At 46.5% G+C, this 10,038-nt stretch overlaps 1 protein-coding gene and 1 long non-coding RNA gene across 2 annotated transcripts in view; one reads left to right on the top strand and one right to left on the bottom strand.

Annotated features, from left to right (window-relative positions):
- Window positions 1-717, bottom strand: part of LOC105526581 — a 5,172-nt gene extending 4,455 nt beyond the window's left edge. Inside the window, exon 1 of the long non-coding RNA XR_001004096.1 lies at window positions 169-717. This is a non-coding gene — a long non-coding RNA (uncharacterized LOC105526581). The remainder of the gene's footprint in view (window positions 1-168) is intronic.
- SLC22A23 (solute carrier family 22, member 23) overlaps window positions 7-10,038 on the top strand; it is a 192,385-nt gene continuing 182,353 nt past the window's right edge. The window contains exon 1 of the mRNA XM_011962613.1: window positions 7-514. The gene's annotated coding sequence lies outside the window, so the exon portion shown is untranslated. The remainder of the gene's footprint in view (window positions 515-10,038) is intronic.

The following is a 10,038-nucleotide window of genomic DNA, read 5'->3' as shown; positions in this document are numbered from 1 at the left end:
CGCGGAGATCCAGCCGCTGCCTCCACTGCATCCTGGAGGCGGCCCGCACTCGAGCTGCTGCTCGGCTGCTGCGGCCCCGAGCCTCTTGTTGCTGGACTATGACGGGTCGGTGCTGCCCTTCCTCGGGGGCCTGGGCGGGGGCTATCAGAAGACCCTCGTGCTGCTCACCTGGATCCCGGCGCTGTTCATCGGCTTCAGCCAGTTCTCGGACTCGTTCCTCCTGGACCAGCCCAACTTCTGGTGCCGCGGGGCCGGCAAAGGCACCGAGCTGGCGGGGGTCACCACCACAGGCCGGGGGGGGGACCCGGGCAACTGGACCAGCCTCCCCACCACCCCCTTCTCCACTGCCCCCTGGGAGGCTGCGGGCAACCGGAGCAACAGCAGCGGCGCGGACGGAGGCGACACACCACCCCTGCCATCCCCTCCGGACAAGGGGGCCAACGCCTCCAACTGTGACTGCCACGCGTGGGACTACGGCATCCGCGCCGGCCTCATCCAGAACGTGGTCAGCAAGGTAAGGGCCGCGGCCGCCCAGTCCCTCCGACCCCCTCCATGCAAATCGAGGTCCAAGCCCGAGCCAGCGGGAGACCCGAAGTCCCCAAAGTGGTGGTGCTAGAGTGTGTGTACGGCATTCCGCACTGGCTTAATCTCCTTCCGTCCCCCAAACCACATCCCTTTACTTGGGTGTAAAGGGAGCGCCATAGCCTTTACTAGTTTGCACCCAAACTCCTGTCCCAGTACGCGGATGGAAAGCGCGCCCTTCCCCCACCCTCGGGGCGAGGCAGCTGACCTGTCACCAGCCGGCTCTGGAGGAGTCGGACTGGCGTTGTTCAAGGTCTGCTGGGGGAGCCGGGACCACGGCCCTGTTCTGCCCGGTTAGTTGTCCCTGAGTCTCCCACAAAGCAGTAGTCTCCCATCTCACACTTGATTTTGACAGAGGTAAAGCCCGCTAAAGAACTGGAGAGCCAGAGAAGCAAAGACTCCTGCAGATCTCCAACCCGCAGCCCATGCTCAGTCCTCCCCCAAAGATATCTGACTTTAGACTTTACTGCCCCAGGGTCTCCTCCAGTGTTTTCTCAGCACTTCAGTAAACATCACTACAGTATAGGAAGGACGTGGAGAATGTGCCATTTGGGTGTTCCTGGGCTGTCACCGCTCTTACACAGCAGCTGCTTTGGGCTGAGGCACTGAGAACGGGGTGTGCTTTAGCTGAAACATGCACCTTGTCCTCTGAGTCGTGTAGCTAAAGCTCCCTTGCAGAGGTATTGCATGGTGTGAAATGTAGCAGAAGGGAGTTGAAAGGCAAGTGTGAGGGCCTAAACACAGAGTGGGTAATGGTGGACACTCAATGCCCTAGACAGCTATAATTTTATTCTTAACATATAGGAGCTATCAAGACATTTGCAGTTTTGCTCCTTGTGTCTAAAATAAATAATTCACATTTTAAAGTAAATATAGACTCTCCCCCACCCCACGCCCCTACCCATTCTGGGCAGTTCTGGCAGAGTTTTAAATGCTTTGTCGAAATGTATGAAATTGGACAGTTTTAAATAGTCAGTGTGCATGTAACCTCCACCCCCTTGTGCATTGGTTAACAGTTGTAGCTCATGGACGTGTAAGATGAAACTCTTACATCATCATAATCATTGTTTTAATCTTGTATCAAGCTGGCCAGAAATGCTCTGTGCTGTGGGAACTGTCTCACGGAGCTGCCCCTGCTGCCCTGCAAGGTAATGGGGTAATGTCCTCCTAGCTGGGTTCACCTTGATCCCACCCGCCTCCTACCCGCTGCTTTCTAAAGGTGTTTCTGTGACTGTTTTCATTTCAAGGAGGGCAATATTTCTTTTTTGGTTTAGCAGCACAGAAAAATTAAAAACAATGACTATTTAAATCACTGTGTATGTCTGACAGACTGAGGATTTGGCAACATTGTTAAGTATTTTAAGTCCCTTTCTAGAGCAGAGGGAGAAGAATGGATCAAAGTGAGTATGTGTGAAGAGTGCTGTGTCCAGGGGTCAAAGCAGAGGTGAACTTGAAAGTGACGAGGTGGGATAGAGTGCCATTACCTTGGCAGTGAGGACCCAGGAAACAGCTATTCACACTCAGCCATGCGTGGTGGGAGGAGAGAACAAAAATAGTTCTTAAAAGCAGACTATGGAGGCATATTGGAGAGCTGGGCAGTTTTTCTAAATTAGCACTCGAGAGGGGCACAGACAGCACTCATGTGTGGGGCATGTTTTGGGTGATGTTTGATGACAGTTGCAGTTACTGGGCCAGACTGAGAGGGAAAACCTGGGAACAATAATTAGACACACATTTTCTTATACAGTAAAGCCTAGAAAGGACATATTGATTTTCGCAGACAAAAAAGATCTAAATAAAGGACTGCCTTCCCAGTGTTCTGTGTTTCAAGCACATAACAAATGCTTCAAAGAGCTTTTCAAGCACATTTTGGCCTGTTGGAAGGCAGGCTTTTCCTGTGCTACTGTGTATGTTGAATACTGTAGCAGATGCACAAATGTGGGATATACACTATGATGAGTGCAGAAGTTCTAGGGGTCAGGTGCTTGTCAGCCCGTGTCCCAAGTAGAAGCAGAAGTGGAAGGAGCCTTTGCCTTCTCTCAGCAGGTAAAAGCTTCGGGTTTGAGAAGCTGCCTTTTGTGCCTCCTTCCTGCTCTGTTCCATGATCTTTCCCTTGCAAATGAGCCTCCTGCTGTCTTCAGCATGTATCCTGTATTTAGCATGTATCCTTAGCATGTGCGTGCCCTACAATGTATGCACTGTTCTGTCCCTAGGTGCCAGATAGGGAGAGGAAGACAGAAGAGCTACCAGGCACAGTTCTGGACCTCTTTCTCATGTGGCTGCTGGTATCCTACCACCTACCTACACACATGAAACCGTCAAGCCAGTTAGAATCCCAGGTTATTGTAGTTAAGAGGGATCTTAGGGCTGACAAACCTCTCTCCCCTTCTGTGTGATATCTCTAACATGAAGTTATCCATCCTAGTTTGAACACTTCCATCGATGGGAAGGGAGCGCTTGGTTAACAAGGCAGCTAGTCCATCCCATAGTTGCTCTTCCTTGCAGGGAGGTACACTTTTTGGTGAATAAAACTCAGGTTAACTCATGCCTATTTGTGCCACTTGCTCCTCAGAACAATTGTGTTTTTTTAATTATTTCTTAAATAAAATGTGTTTTCAATAGCTTCTTTCCCGGCTGAAAAATCTGCAATAGTTAAGCTGTTCTATATGTACAAAAATTTGCCATACTTCCTGCTCTGGTTGGCATGTGTGTCTCTTATGCGTGGTACCCAGAAAGCAACTCAGCCAGGCCCTGTGTTCTAACCCAAAGAGGGGATTGGTGGAGACTGTCCTTCCCCTACTGCAACCTAGAGTTGATGCATTAGGCTTAAACTAGACATGACATACTTCTGCTGCCAGACCGTGATCACCAACCCGCACCAACTCCCACCAACGCTGGTTTCCTGGGAGTGGTGGATGAAGTCAGGATTTTCTCAGTTTTAGGCTCATGTAGCATGACCATGACTTGGGTTTCATCTTCATCATTTTGAGTTTCTAGATCTCTCCTGTTAGGATCTTTTTGTTTTTATTTTTTGCCTTGGACTTGGTATTTGTTATCGGTACCAGAATTTGCATTGCAGAATCTGCAATGCCTTCAAAATAATGACAACGCTAATGTCACTTTCTTTTGTGCAGCCCTTTACAGTTGATAAAACATTTCATATGCATTATTTTCTTTCATTAAAAATAATAACCCAAGGCCAGTCTCCGGTGGTCTGATCACAGTTCTCTGAAACCTCCCCCTCCCAGGCTTAAGTGATCTTTCTGCCTCAGCCTCCTGAGGCGCTGGGACTACAGGCATACACCACCACACCTGGCTAATTTTTATTTTTTTGCAGAGATGGGGGTCTTGCTATATTGCCCAGGCTGGTCTTGAACTCCTGGCCTCAAGCAGTCCTCCTGCCTCGGCCTCCCAAAATGTTAGGATTACAGGTGTGAGCCACCAGCCAGACTAATAGCAAGTGACAATCATGGATTTTAAGTCACTGAACACACATTTGAGTGTGCCATGTGTTCAGTGCAAGAACCAGGTGCAGATGCTCCTCTGCTTAGGATGGGGCTGTGTCTGTGTCCAGATAAACCCCTCAGCCGTTGGAAATATTGAAAGTGGAAAATACATTTAATACACCGAACCTATTGAATATGCTGGCTCAGCCCAGCCTACCTTAGCTGTGCTCAGATCACTCACATTAACCCACAGTTGGGCAGGATCATCTCACACTAAGCCTATTTTATAATGCGTTGAATATCTCATGTAACTTACGGAATGTAACTGTACTAAAAGTGAAAAAGAGAATGGTTGTGTACTTCAGATATTCACACAGCCATTGTGTTTTTCACTTCTGCTGAATAAAGCAGCCCTTATTGATACAGTTTCTACTGAATGTGTATTGTGTTCACACCATCGTCAAGTCAAAAAATCATCAAGTCGAACCGCTTTAAGTCGGGGACCATCTGTGTTCAACTTTCTGATGACTTTCATAAGCTCTGCATTTTGTCTCCCAGCTCTGTTGAAAGGTACTGTCAGTGCCTTGCAGAAAAGAATCAAATTCCTGCCAAGTCACATAGACAGCAAGTTTTGGGGAACGAAGGACGAACAGGTCTGCAGCTCAGCTCAGCTGGCTTCCCTCTCCCACACCAGCATTCCCTGTGCAGCCCAAATTCTCAGATACTTCTGAGATCTTAGTCAACAAAGGTAAAACAAACAAAAAGAAACTCCGTAGACTTACAAATATTGCTCATAATGATTTGCACAGGCTGGGTGCAGTGGCTGACGCCTGTAATCCCAACACTTTGGGAGGCCTAGGTGGGTGGATCATCTGAGATTAGGAGTTTGAGACCAGCCTGGCCAACATGGTGAAACCCCATCTCTACTAAAACTAGAAAAATTAGCTGGGTGTGGTGGCACGCACCTCTAATCCCAGCTACTAGGGAGGCTGAGGCAGGAGAATCGCTGGAGCCTGGGAGTGAGAGGTTGCAGTGACTGAAACTGCACCACTGCAACTCCAGTCTGGGTGACAGAGTGAGACCCTGTCTCAAAAAATAATAATAATTTGCACAGTGTATCCTTCATTGTTCCAAGTGAATCAGCTGATTTCTAATACTCATCACTTTCTTGAGTAATCTCTAGAATTTTTGCCAATAATCAATGCCAGCTGAACTTCCCAAGCCCAGTTTTTTTCTGTATTTGAAGCGTAGGATGTTTGTCCAGCTCCAGTCTTCTGGTAGCATTTCCTCTGTTCTCATGAATTTGCAGATTTCTGACCCCTATCCTGAAAGTTGCTTAAATATCCTGGGAAGTAATTTGTATCCTTTTTCTAGGGCTAAAGAGTAGAAGTTATTTAAAGTGACTTTAAATACAATTTAATTAAGACTAGAAATAATTATATCATTGCAACAGTAACACTTTTAAAAATAGCCCACAATTCCATGATCCTAGTTATCATATGATAACTATTTTTCACTTTTGAAATGCCTTTACACACAAACCTGTTTTTACGGTTCTAATCAAAGTGTTCATTTAATGGAATCTACTATTTTCTTGATACCTTATCAAAAGTATTTGTCCAGTTCTTCCGAAACATTTTAAATGCATGATATTTTGCTGATTTATTAAAAGTTCTTAAATTCTTTACCTAATACTGAACTGACGGCCGGGTGCAGAGGCTCACGCCTGTAATGCCAGCACTTTGGGAGGCCAGGCCGGGCGGATCACGAGGTCAGGAGTTCCAGACCAGCCTGGCCAACATAGTGAAACCCTGTCTCTACTAAAAATACAAAAATTAGCCGGGCATGGTGGCTCACGCCTGTATTCCCAGCTACTTGGGAGGCTGAGGCAGGAGAATAGCTTGAACCTGGGAGGCGGAGGTTGCAGTGAGCTGAGATCGCGCCACTGCACTCCAGCCTGGGCAACAGAGCGAGACTCCATCTCAAAAAGAATAATAAACTACTGAACTGACTACCCTGAGGTCATCCCAGTGGTGGCTTTTGTCTAGTATATGCAACAACAGTGGATATATTCATGCATATCTATTTGAAAAAATTGACTATAGTAGGTAATACATGTACATCGTACAGAAAGCATAGAGTAAAAGTAACATTTCTTTCTGTCTCTGCCCCCAGTTTCCCTCTTCAGAAGCAACCATGGTTAGCAGTTTCTCACATACCCTTCCAGAAATGTTCTACTTTCATTTATATATTTTGTCTCAGAAACACTAAACACTGTTTTTTGCCTTTTTTTTTAAACTTATGCTGGAGATGAATACATCAGTACATAGAGGTACTCATTCTTTTTTATGTCTGCGTAGTATTCCATTGTCAGACTGGGTTGTCATTTATTTGACTAATCACTTACTGAGGAAGCATTGAGTTTGTCTCCAGTCTTTGCTGTTATATTCACAATATATCTTGAAATCTTGGCATACACAGACATATGCACATGTGCAAGAAATTTTAGAAGTGGGAGGGTCAAAGTAGGCTGCATTTTTACATTGATAGGTACTGTCAGAGTGTTTTGTGTAGAAATCTTAGCTATGTACAGTTATACTAATAATGTGTGTAGCCCTGTTCCCCACACCCTCCCTGACCCAGGGGGTTATCAAATGTTTACATATTTTGTAGTCTGATGTGCAAAAAATTATATTTGGTGGTTGTTGTGATTTGCACTTCTCTTATTATGAAGGAAGTTAAACATCTTTTTGAAAGTTTTTGAGCCATCCATATTTCCTGTTCTTTGAACTGTCTCTTCATTTCCTTTGCCTTTAGGTCTGTGTATATGCTGTGAGAAGCATTATTTTCTTATGTATTTATAGGTGCACTTTATGATGTGAATTAACCCTTCTGGATGACTCGTAACCATTTTCCTCGAGTTTGCTGTTTGGTTCTTTAAATTGTATATATGGTATTTTTGTTATGTAGAAACTTATGGTTTGGTTAGAGTTATATGAATTAATCTTCTTTTTTATTATTTCTTATGTTAGATTTAAGGCTTGAAAGATTCCTGGAAGACTGGGGGGAAATCCTATGTTCTCTTCTAATATTTTTATGATCTTATAGCTTCTTTATTTTAGGGTTGGAGAGATCTGTTTTGCTTTTACTGAGCTATTAGGATAAATTGCCAGAAAGGTCAGAGGATATAACCAGCATTTCATGCAGACTTTGACTTGCTCGTAACAACATCCTAAACATTTAATTTGGCAGTGGCCCTTAGTAGTGTAAGGATTAGAGGCTAACCAGCTGTTAAGCAGCCTTTTCACCTCCGTTTGGGAGATAGCAGTCTTCCCAGGTCATAGGTCTCCCTTTCCTTCTTCATCTTCCTGTTCTGAACCATCTGCAGATCTCTCCCTCTCCCTCTCACTCTTTGTCTTCCTCTTCCTCTCTGTCAGTAACATTTTTTGCAGGTTGCCTTTACTTTGGTCTTAGTCCAAGGTAGGATTGAGTCAAAAGTTGGTGTCATTTAAAAACATGATGGACTTTCTGAATCTTTGTCCTGAGGTTGCCATAAATGGGTGGTGTGTGGGAGCCAGCTTGGCTTCTACTGACTCTGAGCCCAGTGCACGTGTCTATCCAACTTCACATTCAGTAACGTCATGCTGGCAGCTTGAAATTCACCATGGTGAGAGCATTTACACCATAGGAATTGGCAAACAGTACAGATCCATGTTTGTTTTTTTCTTCATAGAGCCAGTTGATAAACATTTATCACACTAATGAGTGTGACCCTGGGCCACTTAAAACAATTTTTTTTTGGCCCAGCGCACTGGCTCACGCCTGTAATCCCAGCACTTTGGGAGGCCGAGGGAGGTGGATCACCTGAGGTCAGGAGTTTGAGACCAGCCTGACCAACATGGTGAAATCCCGTCGCTACTAAAAATATAAAAATTAGCTGGGCATGGTGGCAGGTGCCTGTAATCCCAGCTACTCGGGAGGCTGAGGCAGGAGAATGGCGTGAACCCAGGAAGCGGAGCTTGCAGTGAGCAAAGATCGTGCCACTGCACTCCAGCCTGGGCGAGAGAGCGAGACTCCGTCTCAAAAAAAAAAAAAAAAAAAAAGAAGAGAGAGAGACCAGGTGCAGTGGCTCACACCTGTAATCCTAGTACTTTGGGAGGCCAAGGTGGGCAGATCACGAGGTCAGGAGATCGAGACTATCCTGGACATGGTGAAACCCCGTCTCTACTACAAATACAAATAATTATCTGGGTGTGGTGGCGGGCGCCTGTAGTCCCAGCTACTCGGGAGGCTGAGGCAGGAGAATGGCGTGAACCCAGGAAGCGGAGCTTGCAGTGAGCAAAGATCGTGCCACTGCACTCCAGCCTGGGCGAGAGAGCGAGACTCCGTCTCAAAAAAAAAAAAAAAAAGAGAAAAAAGTTTCTTTCCTCTCTCTTCGTCTTCACAGATTTGAGTGCCTGTTCTGAGCTGAGCATTGTGCTATGTGTTGGGGATACAGTGATAGGTGAAAGTAGACAGCTCAGCTTCCACAGAGCTTAGAGACTTCTGGGGAAGGCACACCCAAACTGATCAAGTAATAATCTTTTAATTACAAACTGAGTTAAGTGTGTAGAAAGATTGAGAGACTAGAACAACAACAACAAAACCCTGACCTAGACAGACTGGTCCGTGTAAGAAAGTGACATCTGAGATAAGAGCTGAGGTTTGAGTAGGAGGTAGAGAGAGAGGCAAAAGAGGAGAGATGTGTGTGTTTTCCAGAGAGAGCAATGGCATTTGCAAAGGCCCTGTGCATGCAGGGCCTGGAATTGATAGCAATTGATATGGGAATGGGGGGTAGTGACGGCTTATAAACCGTGCTAAGAACTTTTCCTCTAATTTCAGAGCAAAGAAAAACCATCAAAGAGTATTAAGTGGGATAAGGGATATGATGCAGTCAGAATTCATATTTTTGAAAAGACCTCTCTGGCTGCAGTGGGATCTCATGTGGTGGGGGAGGGGAGGCTGTGCTGAGTGCACAGGAGAAAGCCAGCGAGGCCTGTAGAAGATGCTGAGTTATCCCAGGGCTGACGGGGAGGCAGACACTCTCGGGAGATACCAAGGAGATGCCCTTAGCCAGCTGAGGTGAGGCCTTGGGAATGGAGGGCTTCAAAGGAGGGCATGTGGAATGAGAAGACGGCCTGGGCCCAAACACTGCACATACGATGGACACTTGGGGTTCTGCAGCCACCCATAGGCAGAGGGGAGGGAGGAGAGCTTTTGACAGGGAAAGGCAGCCTGACCAGAGGTTTTGGAGGAAGCTGGGCCTGTTTGGGAAGCAGACATGCTGGTCTGCACGGGGGTCCTGGGGATGAATGGTGGGAAGTCCTACTGGAAGCTCAGAGGCCAGACAAGGGGGCCTAAGCCTGTTCCTGGGGCTGTCGATAGAAAACACGGAGCCTTTGGAGTGTTCTGGCATTTTCTCTTGCCCTCCTACTCAACAAGGGAGGAAGCTGATTAAATTTCCACACAGTTGAAAGACCCAGATATGTGAAACCACAGGGCTAGAATTTGCCTTCCAATTCAGCCCGCTTTGCCTTTGCTAATTGCTTAGTCTAGGTAAAAGAGTGTCCTGGGCATGGCCATGTTTAGTATGATCATCTAGTCTGAGCCTTCAGTTTAGATGAGAAGGCTGAGCTGGAGGGCCATTGGCTTGTCCAAAGCCACCAGCCTATTAGGGTTTGAATCCAGTTCTCCTTATCCTGTGCTCCAGAGTGGCCCTTACCATGGGAGAGGGGCCAGGAAGGGCTGGCAGGGGCTCCCACCCCTTGTGACTTCTCCCTGGCACTGGCCTTGCAGAGGTGACCCTCCCGTTGTTCTTGAGAATGGTGGATGCTGTATGTTTGGGTTTCTGGACAGTTCTGCTGTGGCTTTGCATGGATTGGGATTGGCTTCCGCAGGATGCCTCTCTGGGCAGATTTCTCTACTCTCTGCCTTCTTTTTTTTTTTTTTTTTTGAGACGGAGTCTCGCTCT

Source organism: Colobus angolensis, unplaced genomic scaffold, assembly GCF_000951035.1.
Source record: "Colobus angolensis palliatus isolate OR3802 unplaced genomic scaffold, Cang.pa_1.0 Scaffold6, whole genome shotgun sequence".
Lineage (NCBI taxonomy): Eukaryota > Metazoa > Chordata > Mammalia > Primates > Cercopithecidae > Colobus > Colobus angolensis.
The sequence above is the reverse complement of the archived record's forward strand: the minus strand, read 5'-3'. Positions and strand labels throughout refer to the sequence as shown.